This window comes from Strigops habroptila, chromosome Z, assembly GCF_004027225.2.
Source record: "Strigops habroptila isolate Jane chromosome Z, bStrHab1.2.pri, whole genome shotgun sequence".
Classification (NCBI taxonomy): Eukaryota; Metazoa; Chordata; class Aves; order Psittaciformes; family Psittacidae; genus Strigops; species Strigops habroptila.
In genome coordinates this window covers 57,842-73,406 of record NC_044302.2, presented here as the reverse complement: position 1 = coordinate 73,406, position 15,565 = coordinate 57,842, and positions in this window count along the sequence as shown.

The following is a 15,565-nucleotide window of genomic DNA, read 5'->3' as shown; positions in this document are numbered from 1 at the left end:
AGTCTGAGAACAATGCTGATAACACCCCAATGTTTTTAGTTGTTGCTGAGTAATGCTTACCCCAATCAAGGACTTTTCAGTCTCATGCTCTGCCAGTGAGGAAGGGCACAAGAAGCCGGGAGGAAGCAGAGACAGGACACCTGACTCAAACTAGCCAAAGGGGTATTCCATACCACAGCATGTCATGCCCAGTATATGAACCAGGGGGAGTTACCCAGAAGGCCCAGATCGCTGCTAGGGTCGGGCTGGGTATCGGTCAGCGGGTGGTGAGCAATTGCATTGTGCATCACTTGTGTTTATTGGTGTCATGGTTTAAGCCCAGCCGGTAACTCGGAACCACGCAGCCGCTCGCTCACTCCTCTGCTTCTTCCTGCCCCCCCCCCCCGGAGGGATAGGGAGAATCAAAAGAATGTAACTGCCACAAGTTGAGATAAGAGCAGTCCAGTAATTAAGGTATAATACAAAGCCACTACTACCACCACCAATAATAATAATGATAAGGGAAATAGCAAGGGGAGAGAATACAATTGCTCACCACTCACCAGCCGATACCCAGCCCGACCCGAGCAGCGAACTGTGTCTTCCGGGTAACTCCTCCCAGTTTATAAACTGGACATGACGTGCTGTGGTATGGAATACCCCTTTGACCAGTTTGGGCCAGGTGTCCTGTCTCTGCTTCCTCCCAGCTTCCCCTCCTCCCTGGCAAAGCATGAGACTGAGAAAGTCCTTGATCGGAGTAAGCATTACTCAGCAACAACTAAAAACATCGGTGTTATCAGCATTGTTTCCAGGCTGAAAGTCAAAAACACAGCACTGTATCAGCTACTAAGAAGGAGAAAAAATGACTGCTGTAGCTGAACCCAGGACAATTGGTTTTTTCTTCCTTTTCCATCTTAGTTTTATGTTCTTGTTATTCCCCTTGTTAATCCCCTTGTTATTTCCTTTATCATTATTAGTGGTAGTAGTAGTGGTTTTGTACGGTACCTTAGTTACTGGACTGTTCTTATCTCAACCCGTGGGATTTACATTCTTTCGATTCTCCTCCCCATCCCCCCGGGAGCTGGGGGGGAAGAAGCAGGGGAGTGAGCGAGCGGCTGTGTGGTCCTTTTTATGAATTTATCAGAAATAGTTTTAAATTGTAGTATAGACCAATACGGTAAACATGAATTCTTCAGACTTTGGAATGCTGTTAGAGAAGTTATTTTCCTCTATAGCTTAGTGACAATATTGGGGAAATTCTGTTTGGCCTTCACTAAAAAAAAAAACCAACCGGTTTTAGACTCTGTAATCCCAAAACCTGTTAAGATGTGAAGCTTTTGGCTCCAGGAAAGCTTGTTTTAAAGCAGTTTGTCCAAGAAGATTTTTATTTTGCAAAATAAAAATCATATATGGGCATCCTGTTTTGCCATGAGATCTGAGAATATTTACTCAAACAATTACCCTGTTGATAAAAAATTTTCTGTCTGGTGGCTGAGCTGTCTTTAAGTAACAGGGACTGTGGGATTCCGTTCTTTCAGGATCTCTATTGCAGATCAGTGAAATCCAAAGATGCTGGCTTGTGTCTTTTTTTCACAGAATTTTAAGTAGTGAATGAATGCCCTGGCTCTTTACCTGTTTGAAGTGCTAATCTTGCTTTTCAAATTTATTTCGAACTTACGCCAATTTCATATTTAATAATTTAATCAATGAACTCATACAACACTTTTCCTATAAACAAGGTGACATCATATTATTAAATTGCTTTTCCCCTCACATTTTGAATTCAAAAGCATATTTTTATTGCTTTTTCTATTTACATAGCATATTTTTTCATACCACTTTTTTTCCAGCTTCAGGTATTCAGCAGCTAAACCAGACATTTAGAACCGTAAAACCAAGATCTCGGCCTATGGTTCCTAGCTTCACCTGGTTTTTGCTTGCTTTTTTCTTCCCACTTTGGCGCAAGTGAACCTGTCAAATAATTTCAATCCTGATCCACATTGTACTTTTAAATCACTTTAATTAATATGAGGGAACAATTGAAATGAATCAAAGAAATTGTGATGATAGTTTCAGTCTTTTTTTTTTTAAAGTCAAAATGCTTTTTCTGCCTAAACATTTAATGTGTATTACATAGACCTGAGGATCTTCTGATTATTTTTTTTTCCAAGTTTTTCATTGTGCTCCAAGTAAGTGTCTAACTAATATTTTGCAAATAGATAAATAGTGGAATACTGCATGTGCACCAAAACCTACTTCTTGATTCAGTCTTCGGTGGCTTTAAATGTAGTGGAAAAATCTCAGTGTAATCAATCTGCATGTAAAATGTCAGTTCTTTGGGGGGAAAAAAACCAAAAGATGATTGTAATCAGATTTCTTAAAAATGCTTTAACTCAGAGTAACAACGTTTACTTTGTAGAATTCTGAGGGCACTGGTCAGTACTCAACATGAGTGGGGTACCCAGTGCTGCTAATACCAGATAACAAGGTGGAATAAGTGCATGAGATTCACAGAAGGCATGGAGTCATAGCTAACATCTGCATGAAATCGGAATTTAAAACTATTATTTGTGCAGAAGGCTATTTTGGATACTGTGAATGGAAAAACAAGTCACTGAAAAGCAAATCTTAATGTCACATGAGCAACTACTGATTTGTGTCATTTCAAGTACAATTCAGAGAGTAAGGACTCCAAACTGAGATTGTTCTCAGTCTCTATTGAATCCTGTGATGCAGCTTGAGCCTTAAGACAGTGGCAATTTGACAAGTGCTTGTTCTGCTGACAGACAGGGTACACCACAAAGTGACCATACACTAACTGTATACTATGCAGAGTTTATTAAACAAGCACACTAAAGCCAATAAGCAGACTAAAGCAAGCACGCTAATATGAATTAGGTAAATATCTATCTATATACATAGTGAACAAGTACAATAAAGCAAATCAGAGATATAAGTATATAAGTAAAGTACCAAAGAAAGTCAGCAATGCATTAAATCATTGCTGTATAGAGAGAACTGAGATTAAGAAGAAATACATCACCAATTACCACTGAATTATCATCCAGGCCCACACTTCCAGCTGGGAAGACCTGTTGCAGCTGGTGTCAAGAGACTCAGGTAACTGGGAAAATTCCTATGCGGTGTGTCCACCCATAGGTGAGGCTTTTCCCATGGCCACAAGAGGGTCCTGCTTTTACACCCTTATCAAAACAACTGGCTTTATGCCAGACCTCTAATTGTTTGCTCGTGGGACCGTGCAGTTTCTCATGATCTCACTGTTGTCCACTCTGAGAGCATTGGCCAGGCGCACCAGTGCGGCCACGTATGAAGGTCATAGAAGAGCTGCACACCTACGTTTTCCTGCCTCTTTCCGACCAACAGTCACAATGAACATAAACATATATAATCTGCTGAATACACTGCGGCAAACAACATCCTTTGTTATGTCTCTCAGTCATGAGGGAGAATCAACTCTCAGGCAGGTTCCCATCCACTGCAGTGCTGAAAACTGTAGTATCTCGGATGGACAGAAGAAATTGAAAACATCAACCTCAATTATGAATTTTCTTGCCTTTGTGAATGTAATTTTTGTAGTTTAATGTGTTGATGCTACCCTTACATCTGTAACGATAACTCAGTAGAATAGAGCTGTGAGTACTGAGGAAAAGAGCATTTAGCACAATTGATAATTGTCTTATTCAAGTTCTTTTTTTGAAGGGATTTTGGCATAACATCTAGAAAGCTGAGCAAAGAATGCATCTGAGCTGAACTGGTATAGTGTGCACATTGATTACAATTAGAAAACTTCATGGCTAGCATATATTAATTGGAAGTTCTGCTGAAAGTGATTTAATGGGAATCATGTTTTTCAGTAGCAATATACTTGAATGCTGTTGGGCTGTTTCCTTGATGTACAAAGTCTGGCATTCTTACTGTTTAGCCATATGGAGCACATTATTCTGAGAGAATAAAGTGCTTTTAGTATGTTTGTTTTGTATTGTTTTTTGAGAGTTGTTTTTGTTGCACTTCATTACAACTACTTTTTCATTTAAAGCCTTTATTGTTGGAGAATTTTCACAGGGAGTTAATGGAATAGCATATTTAATGCCTGGCAGTAAAGCTTAAGTTTGAATTGTCAAAGATGAAGCTTTTAATGTCAGGAGGAATGCCAAAACAGGATTATTAAGAAGCTGGATGGTCTGGCTTGGTGTCCAAAACAAGCATCTACACACTCAGATACAGCATCTGAGGTGTAATTTATGCCTAACATAATTGTGCTGACAAAAGCTGGCTTGCTCTATACTTGTACTACCAAAAATAAGGTTGTGATGATGTTGCTAATTACACCTCTCTTATATCTGTGATAAACGATCGTAATGCAGATCAAGATGAGCAATAATAATGTGAGCAAGGCCCAAGAATTTGAGTACTGGAAACCATATAATTAAGTATCTTCTGTTAATAGCTTTGAAATATGTTCCTGTTTTTCTTGATGCTGAGGTATATGTGTTTGAGGTAGTATGTAGTATGTAGTAATACTACTGCAATAAGAAAAAGGGGAGAAAAAACCTGTAGATGGAAATAGATTGCCTCCATTTTGGCTTGATACTGATCATAGAATCATAGAATCATAGAATAGTTAGGGTTGGAAAGGACCTTAAGATCATCTAGTTCCAACCTCCTCTGCCATGGGCAGGGATACCACACAATAAACCATGTCACCCAAGACTCTGTCCAACCTGGCCTTGAACACTGCCAGGGATGGAGCATTCACAACTTCTTTGGGCAACCTATTCCAGTGCATTACCACCTGTTGCGTTAAAAGGTAAAACAATTCAGCAGAAAATGAACCCCCTTGCATTCCAGCTGGTCCTCAGATATTAGAGGGGCTGGGTGCTGCTAAGCTTAGATTCTGAGTGATGCCCAATTTACCACTATCGGTCCGGTCGCATTCAATATATTGATAAATCACTATTCCGGATGCACTAATAGTGCACTGCACCTTCAGTCTAATTGTGCTCATGAACTAGCATGACCACACTGAAGGATCTGGTCGTGTTCAGTGAGAGATTTACAATTAGCTACTTAAACAGTGCGGTTTATTAAAGCAACAGATACAGGTTCTTATGGATTGCCAGTGATAAACACACTGTCTGCAAAAGCACATGCAAATAATAAGGTATACAAACGTGCGACAAAGTTATGAATAATACAGCCTGGCTTTAAAGTGTAAAAGTAAGAAGTAACCCTGTATCGAGATTCCTAATTTTCCCGGGGAAGCACTGGATACAGTGCAAGTCTTACCCAAAGGTACCCCTATGGTGAGGAAGAAAGATCCAGCCCGTCAACGGGTCCCAGGAGTCAAGGGTAATCTGCTGATGGAATCTTCCTCAACTCGTCCACGATGATGTCTTCCCTAACGCCCCCCACTTTTGGGGCCATTTTTATACTATTTTTCACTTTCGAGGTGGAGCTTGAGTGACTCTAGTCATACATACCTTTATTGTAATTGATGTAAAATTCTCTCACTTCACTTTTAAAGGTATATGCCACAAAAAATTCAAAGAGCATGCTCAAAGAGGGGTGGTCTCACTTTGGAGGCGGGTAGCATTGGAGATGGAGGTGTGTTTCGTATTAAAATGCATTATAATGAAGCAAAGTTCACACAAAGGACAGCATTTTGTCAAAAGATGACAGACCGTTGGCTCAGGGCAGCAAGTATGCAGCTTATCAGTTTTGAGTACCACTTAGTTCCCATCTCTGCTGGTGTTGGGACAGAGCTTGGCTGCCGAATCTCTACTCTGCTCCATCCTCCATCAAGCAATGTTGCCATGGGAACCACTGTGGAGTGAATTCCTGGCATACCACATGCAGCTGCATCTCACCCTAAAAGTCCGTTTTTCCTTTATGTGTGAACAATGCTACATTTTAAAATATAAGTTTAATTTCTAAATCATAGTCACACACCACCTTCACAGTAAAGAACTTCTTCCTTATATCTAACCTAAATTTCCCCTGTTTAAGTTTGAACCTGTTACCCCTTGTACTATCACTGCAGTCCCTAATGAGAAGTCTCTCTCCAGCTTCCTTGTAGGCCCCCTTCAGGTACTGGAAGGCTGCTATGAGGTCTCCATGCAGCCTTCTCTTCTCCAGGCTGAACAACCCCAACTTTCTCAGCCTGTCTTCATACGGGAGGTGCTCCAACCCCCTTATCATCCTCATGGCCCTCCTCTGGACTTGCTCCAACAGCTCCATGTTCTTTTTATGTTGGGGACACCAGAACTCCACGCAGTACTCCAACTGAGGTCTCACGAGAGCAGAGTAGAAGGGCAGGATCACCTCCTTCTACCTGCTGGTCACGCTTCTTTTGATGCAGCCCAGGATACGGTTGGCTTTCTGGGCTGCAAGCGCACACTGCCGGCTCATGTTAAGTTTCTCGTCAACCAACACCCTAAGTCCTCCTCTGCAGGCCTGCTTTGAATCTCTTCTCTGCCCAAGATGAGATTGCCCTGACCCAAGTGTAGGACCTTGCACTTGGCTTGGTTGAACTTCATGAAGTCGGCATTGGCCCACTTCTCAAGCATGTCAAGGTCCCTCTGCATGGCATCCCTTCCCTCCAGCGTATCAGCCAAATCACATAAATTAGTGCTGTCGGCAAACTTGCTTAGAGTGCACTCAATCCCACTGTCCATGTCACTGATGTCAAAATCTTGAGCAGGATAAGAGAAGAAATCAAGCCCTGCTTAAAACACATGCTCAATTAAAAATGTCAAAACCTACACAGTCTTTTAAGAGTTTTTATAAAATAATTTGTTTCTAATACATATAATTATTAACGAATAGTACATAAGCCTTGAGTCTTTGAGAAATATTTTTCCAAGCATGATTGCAGGAAAAAATTTTACTATGAAGATGGTACTTACCAGGATTATCAACTCCAATGATAAATGATCATTTGAAACACAGCTCCTCATGCATTTAATGTGCAGAAAAGCTTACACTTTCTGATTAAAAGATCAGAAACAAGTAGTTCCTAGTGTAGTTATCTCTTTCCATTGAGCAAATTTCTGTATGCATATAAGTTCTGCAGAACTTGTATACAGCTACACTGCAGATGAAAGGCTTTTTCAGTGGGAAAATGTGTTTGCTTTTTCGAGTTGCTCTTTCTACAATATTAAAGTAAGCTTGACTATGATTGCTTTAGATTAACAGACATGTTTAGTTTATATTCATTAAAGTATAAAACTAATAAAGGTTAGTCCAATGGTTGACCATGCTATATGGGTTTGAGTCAGTTTCCTAGTTCAGTCTTGTCACAGCTCTCTTAATTTTTGTTGGTTTAGTGTGATTTTTAGTCTGTTAGATATTGTAACTGCAATTTCTTGCATGACATATAGCTGTAGCCTATAGCTTCTCATAATTACAGCATCACTAACCTTATAAAGAAGGTAAAAAGGCCAAAAGTGTCATGGTTTTGAAGAGACTTGAAAGCTGCCTCACAGATTTATATGATGGCACTCTTTTTGCCTGGCCAGGTATAGCATAGGAAATGAAAATTTAAGAATGTGTTTATTTTTTAAAATACAGAAATGTTAGAAACCGAACAACCAGACTGTGCCTCCCTGTCTTTTGCATTATCTATTTCAGTGCAACATCCATTTATAATGCACCATCAAGGTGAGCTCCTGCCTCTAAGTGCCAGATCTTGTTTCTGCTGAGATTGGTGGGCAACTTACCACTGACCTTAGGTAACAATTTACTGTTTCTTAACCTACTATTTCCAAGTAGATTAAAATTATGAGAATTTGAGAACCTGATGAGCATTCTGAACAGTGAAAAATAATTGTAGGCTAAGCATGTTTTTAGAAATAATAAGTAAGTTTATGAGAAAATAACACAGTCAAAATATCTTAAGTCATTCCAGGCTGTGTCAACATATCCTTTTTAATCTATTTTGGAGTGGAATCAAGTCACAGATACCAGTGACAACCTAAAATCTTAGAGAAAATTTGGATTGATGTATCCAGTTGATAGTGCATGACACATCAAAAACTTTAAGGAAAAGGGCTAGATCTTGAGGATATGAAAGACTGGCAGCAGTGAGGATATAAAGTTTGTATAGAATAACTAGAATGTAATTTGGCACCTGCTACAAGAGTATAAAACTGAAGAATGAATGAAAAGCAGTTTTTCAGAATAAGATAATTTGACAGAACAATTGAGAAAAGTGGATCTGTTAGATGTTAATATATAAACTCTGAGTAGTGGGCCACCCTCAGTTCAAAACACTCTATACTTCTGACATGGATTTGTTGAAGGTGAATAAGCCTAAAGATCAAGTGCTGTTAAATTGCTGTGTCACTTTACTGATACATTTTTAATTATAGCCTGAGTTAAACAGTACTTCTGTATGAAGTTTTTACTGAACTGAGTTGTGCTTGAAAATCTTATTACTTTCTTATAATCACACTTCAAAGTAGCTGCACCGTAGCATGTTGTGATGGAAACAAATTAGTGTTGGTTCTTTTTGTCTGTAAGATTTTACCAGGCTTGCTGGTAAAGAGGCTGTGTTGTTCAGCTCATAAAGCATCCTTGGGTTAGTTGAGCTCATACAAGAATTAATCTGCAGATTGCTCTGAGCTGTGTAAAAGGACAGACTGAAAATACAAGGAAGGATCAGGGATATAATATTGAAGCCTAAATAAACCCTGTATAGAAGGAATGAATCACAAATTTTGAACTTGTTTTTGTTTGGAGAAAGGTAAAGAATTACTTTCCTGGTTTGGGGTGAATTTCCCATGTCTGTATAGAACTGAACATGTGACTGCATGCTAGTTAAAGGTATTGGCCCTTTTTAATTAGCAAAATTCAAGTGAGTAACACTGAGATTTAAAGTTTCCAGTATTTGTTTATGATTATATATGTTAAAAATATTTGTGTAGATTTTTAGGCTGGCTTGTTGCTGGCTTTCCAGAGTATTCACTGCTTATTTTATTATGTGCCTGGCTATTGGTCAAGGCTTGGTCAAGGCTTGGTCAAGGCAGCTTTAAACTAGATGTGTTGGGGGTGGGGGGCTTCAATCCACGCCAGCACTCCCAGTCAGTTGCCAGCACCTGTAATAAGTGCTTGGAGCGATGCAGAGATATTTCATCTGCTCCAGCCAATGAGCCAGCTTTATTTGGAACTCAGCTCAGATGCCTCTGTAGAAATGCCTGTAGCATAGGGAATAAACGAGGAATTAGAGATGAGTGCACAGATACAGGGATATGATATCACTGTTATCACAGAAACATGGTGGGATGGCTCCTATGGTTGGAGTGTTGGAATGGAAGGTTATAGGCTTTTTAGAAAAGGCAGGCCAGGCAGACGGGGAGGGGGAGTTGCTATTTATTCCAGTGATAGGCTGGAAAGTATGGAACTCTGTCTGGGGACAGGTGATCAGTCAAAAGAGAGTTTGTGGGTCAGGGTCAGAGGGAGAACAGCGATGGAGGACATTATGGTGGGGATCTGTTACAGACTGCCTGATCAGGAGGACTCTGTGGACGAATGCTCTACAGACAGATAGGAGCAGCCTCATGCTCACAGGCCCTTGTCCTCATGGGGGACTTCAACCATCCTGATATCTGTTGAAGGGGCAGTATGGCCCGGCACAAGCAATCCAGTAGGTTCCTAGATTGTGTAGAAGGTAACTTCTTCTTGCAAGTAATAGAGGAGCTGACAAGGAGACGTGCCATGCTGGACCTCGTGCTCACCAACAGGGAGGGGCTGGTTGGGAATGTGACGCTCCAGGGCAGCCTTGGCTGTGGTGATCACGAGATGGTTGAGTTTGAGATCCTCAGGACAGTGAGAAGAGCATGCAGCAAGCTCGCTGCCCTGGACTTCAAGAAAGCAGACATTGGCCTCTTCAGGAACCTGCTTAGTAAGGTTCCATGGAATATAGCCCTAGAGGGCAGGAGGGCCCAAGACTGATGTTTGATATTGCAAGGATCACCTGCTACAAGCTCAGGAGCAGTGCATCCTGACAGCATGAAATGGGGCAAGAATGCCAGGAGGTCTGCATCGATGGACATGGTGCTGCTGAGGAAACTTAGAGGGAAAAAAGAAGCTTATAAGACGTGGATGTGAGGACAGGCAGCCTGGGAAGAGTACAGGCATATTGTCCAGGAAGCTAGGGACCAGGTCAGGAAAGCTAAGGCCCAGTTAGAATTGAGTCTGGCCAGGGATGTCAAGGATAACAGGAAAGGCTTCTGAAGGTATGTAGCAAACAAAAGACAGACTGGGGACAATGTGGCGCCTCTCTGGAAACTATCAGGAGAACTGGCTGCTCTGGCTTTGGAGAAGGCTGAGGTTCTTAATGGCTGCTTTGCCTCAGTCTTCACTGGCAAATGCTCCAACGACACTGCCCAAGTCTTGGAAGGCAGATGCAGGGACTGGGAGAATGAAGACCTTAGGCCCACTGTAGGAGAGGATCAGGTTTGAGATCATCTTAGGAACCTGAATGTGCACAAGTTCATGGGTCCTGATGAAATCCATCCATGGGTCCTGAAGGAGCTGGCGAATGAAGTTGCTAAACCACTGTCCATCATATTTGAAAAATCATGCCAGTCAGGTGAAGTTCCGGACGACTGGAGAAAGGGTAATATAACCCCTATTCTCAAGAAGGGAAAAATGGAAGACCCGGAAAACTACAGACAAGCCAGCCTCACCTCTGTGTCTGCAAAAATCTTGGAGCAGATTCTCCTGGAAAGCATTCTAAGGCACATGAAAAACAACGAGGTGGTTGGTGACAGCCAACATGGATTCACGAAGGGGAAATCCTGTCTGACCAATCTGGTGGCCTTCTGTGATAGGGCTAAGGAACTGATGGATATGGTGTCATCTACCTGGACCTGTGCAAAGTGTTGGACAATGTCCTGCATGACATCCTTGTCTCTAAGTTGGAGAGACATCAATCTGATGGATGGACCACTCAGTGGATAAAGAATTGGCTGGATGGCTGCACTCAAAGAGTTGTGGTCAACGGCTCGATGTCCAGTTGGAGACCAGTAACAAGTGGTGTCCCTCAGTCATCAGTGTTGGGACCAATCTTATCCAACATCTTTGCTGGTGACATGTACAGTGGGATTGAGTGCACCATAAGGAAGTTTGTTGACAGCACTGGTTTATGTGGTTTGATTGATACGCTGGAGGGAAGTGATGCCATGCAGAGGGACCTTGACATACTTGAGAAGTGGGCCAATGCCAACCTCATGAAGTTCAACCAAGTCAAGTGCAAGGTCCTACACCTAGGTCAAGGCAATCCCAGGCACAGCTACAGGTTGGGCAGAAAAGTGATTCAAAGCAGGCCTGCAGAGGAGGACTTAGGGCGTTGGTTGACGAGAAACTTAACATGAGCCGGCAGTGTGCGCTTGCAGCCCAGAAAGCCAACCATATCCTGGGCTGCGTAAAAAGAAGCGTGACCAGCAGGTAGAAGGAGGTGATCCTGCCCCTCTACTCTGTTCTTGTGAGACCTCACTTGGAGTACTGTGTAGAGTTCTGGTGTCCTCAGCATAAAAAGAACATGGAGCAAGTCCAGAGGAGGGCCACGAGGATTCAAACATAAACTGGGAAAGTGTTCAAACTGGAGTGGGTTCAAACTTAAACAGGGGAAGTTTAAGTTAGATATAAGGGTGAAGTTCTTCACTGAGAGGGTGGTGAGGCACTGGAATGGGTTGGCCAAGGAAGTTGTGAATGCTCCATCCCTGGCAGTGTTCAAGGCCAGGTTGGACAGAGTCTTGAGTGACACGGTCTAGTGCGAGGAGTCCCTGCCCATCGCAGGGGGGTTGGAACTAGATGATCTTAAGGTCCTTTCCAACCGTAACTATTCTATGATTCTATGATTCTATTCTGTCTTTTTTATTCTCTGTAAAGATTGCCAAACTCGCCTAATGTGAGCAGTGCTGGAGAAATCATTTAAGGGTAGTACTTCAAAGTAAAAGAGACTGAAGATGTAAATCTTAAAATTTTTAGACTCTTAACATATTTTCCTGTTCTACTAAGGCTTGCCGTGTAGGTGGGAGCCTTCCTTTGAAGTACTTGTGTTCCTTTCTGACTGAGAGAATTGATCCAGGTTTTTTAGTTGTCTAGTTAACATAGCAGGAATTACTCAAAAGGAAATTAAATGTGTGCTGTAGCTCTATATATGTAGGTAAGTAGGAATGGTTGAGTGGGCAATTTTTTGTACAATTAATTGAACTCTATGAAGAGAGAGTTCAGTTGTTCTTTCATGTATAGTCTGATTAATACATAAAAGCTCATGTTTTTATCACTGTTCCAAATAATGTTTTTAAAGAAATTATGATGCAGCAGGCAGAGTTAAATGGAAGGGCTGTTAAACTGAGCCAGTGTATTCAAAGCAGTTTTTTCACACTTCCTTATCTAAGCCTCTGTATCTTTAAAGAGATATTATTAAATCTAATTAAATAGAAAAATAATTAAAGAAATTATTATTGGAGAATCTAAGTCTAAACTTGGCATTTCATCAAGAGGCTTGAGCTATGAAATCAGCTTTGACAGTGAAATTTTAGTCGGATCTTCCCAATTTTTTGCTGCCCTCAAGTCCTCCGTGCCACAGGCTGTCGTATACACAATTAATAAAGGCAAAAATGTAACATCAGAAAAGGTTCTTCCCCCATATCGCTGCTCCTTTGTAGAACTGAACAGAAATGAAAGTTTGTGGCAAGAGCTTCTTGAAGTGGAAGCTCGTAGTGCAAAAGGGAAAAATGGGATTTATAGAAAGACAAGAAGCAATAGGATGGTAAAAAAGACAAGCATTTGGGTGCATATGAGAGGGTGAGTCTGAAAATACTGAAGTTAGTAAGACTAGAAGAGAAAATAACATAAAGGGGAAGAAAGCCTTTAGAGCTATACAATGAGAAAATACTTGGAAAAAAGACTATAACAGGAAAAAGTTAGTTGTATCAGTACCTATATTCTACAACCATAATTGTACTGCTTAGCTGGGGAGGGAAGGAAATTAACTGAATTCATTGTCTTAATGATAAACTTACCAGATGGGCAAAATGAATAATAATAAACTGTGCTTCATTTCTTACATAGACAGCAGTTTCATGAAATATAACAATGTTTTGCATTTTCTCCATCTGTTTCTACAAAAATAATTTTTTCCCTCTGTTTTCCTCACTCCTCCTTCAAAAAAATTTTGATTTGAGTATCATCTAAGCTTGAAGGAAATGGTCCTTGCCATAAGAGGTCTCAATCAAGGCCTTGTCATCGAAGGAAAGATATGCCAGTATGGAGCTGTACCCCAAAGGTTTATACAAATACAGTTGCAGAATTTTGAATTGTCAAAATGATTTGACATGTGGTATCTGATAAAAGTTCATAGAAATAAAGTTTTCCTTTGTGCTGTATTTGCATGTTGAAGTATAGTAGTACAATTTGCCTGAAAGGGTTAAATTACATATCTTTTTTTTTTTAATCTTGATCATACTTGTTTTCCTTTCACATCTGTCTCTGTATAGAAGTCTTTATTTAGCCCATCCTTCTGCACTAATTTGGTATCAAAAAATCCCCCGATTCAAACCTCAGGTTCGTTGATACTATTATTATGTGTGATTAGTATTCTGTTGCTGCACTTTCTGTTTAATGACAGTCATACCTGTTCAGGGTTGGGTTTGGTTTTTGATTGCTCCAGATATGCATGGTTTTTGTTTCCTTTTTTTTTTTTTTTTTAATATAACAACATTAGGGTGAAATCTGGGAACAGATGCTTGCTTCCAATGCTCTGCAATACAATGCAGCTCTGATTCAGTTATACTCCCATCTGTGAAGAGTTAAGCACCTGAGAGTTCAGAGTTTCTGTGAAGTTTTTTTTAATTTATATGGGGGATTATCGTGGTCTGCAGGTACTGGGAAAGATCTCTGAAAAATATTGGTTTCTGGAGAAAATGACCATAAAGGGGAGGTTGAAAAATACCTTCTTTTGTATCTAAAAGTGGAATTATATTGGATGCTATTATAAGGAAAGGTTTTATGATTATATCAGGAACTCTGGCGTTTAAAAAAACAAACAATAAAAAAAAAAAAAAGTGAGGGGGGAGAAAGCCAGCATTTAGTCAATAAAACTTGCTGCTTCTCACAGGCAGGCTGTATAGATACTGGTCTTAATTTCTTGCTATAGTTTATAAATCTAGGACTGATGGCTTTTTTCTTTTTTATTTATTGTAAACAAGAGTAACACAAACAAGAAATCCAAAAAGCATCCTATGCAAAATATCTATGAAGAGCTATACTGTGCTGTCTCAAGGCAAGTTTGGATGAGCTTTGTGCTTAGCTACATCTAACTTTTAGTAAGGAATCCTTAATATCATATATTCAGCCGTACAATTTAAGAGGTTCAAAAAAAAGTATATAAAGGAACAAAGATGTTGTATTTAATGCAGTGTTACTCTTTGTTACTATGCTTATGAAAATTAAGTCTTAGTGAAATTCTAGTTGTCTCTGTTCTTTTTATTTTAGGACATTCAGCTTCAAGGTGTACACTTCTATCCGTGTGAACCATTTATCTTTTCAGAAAAAAATGAAAACTACTTATAAAAAAACTACTTTGCACTTACCATATGTGCAAAACCACATGCAAAATATTTAACTTCTTATCAAGAACAAGCTTTTGACAATGTGACTTTTCAAGTGAACTTGTGTGATATTTGTGTTCTAGAGGTGTGTCACGGTTAACCCCAGCCAGTAACTAAGTATCACACAGTCGATTGCTCACCTTTCCCCCCTACACATCCCCCCTCTCTGGGCGGGATGGGGAGGAGAATCAGAAGAATGTAAAACCTGCAAGTTGAGATAAGAGCAGTTTAATAACTAAAATAAAGTAAAATATAGTCATTATAATAAGAATACCAACAATAACAATAATGACAGTAACAGGAACAAGAAGAAATGAAAGCACAGAAATCACACGTGATGCCAATACAATTGCTCACCACTTGCTGACCGATACCCAGCCCGACCCAAGCAGCAATCTGTCCCTTCTGGGTGACTCCCCCCAGTTTCTACACTGAGCATGATGTGCTGTGGTATGGAATATGCCTTTGGCTAGTTGGGGTCAGGTGTCCTGTCTCTGCTCCCTCCTGGCTTCCTGTGCCCCTCCTCACTGGCAGAGTGTGAGAGACTGAAAAGTCCTTCATCATAAGCACTACTGAGCAACAACTAAGACATTGGTGTGTTACCAGCATTTTTCTCAGGCTAAAGCCAAAACATAGCACTGTATAGCAACTAGAAAGAAAAATAACTGCTACAGCTGAAACCAAGACAATGTGACACTTCTATGGCTTACACTTGTTGCTCAAGAGTCTTTTCTATGTAGGGCACAGTACTCCTATATAGAAGGAAATGCAATCATCTCTATTTTACAGAGAGCAAAGCAGGTAAATTTTGTTCAAGGATGGGTTCACAAGTTTCAGAATTATGCTCTCGCTACTAGCCTAATTTTCTAATTATGACTTCTGAGCTGGTTCACTTCAGTCTAAAAGCTTCTAGGTTCTCCGTGCTTGATGCAAGCTATATAGCAGGA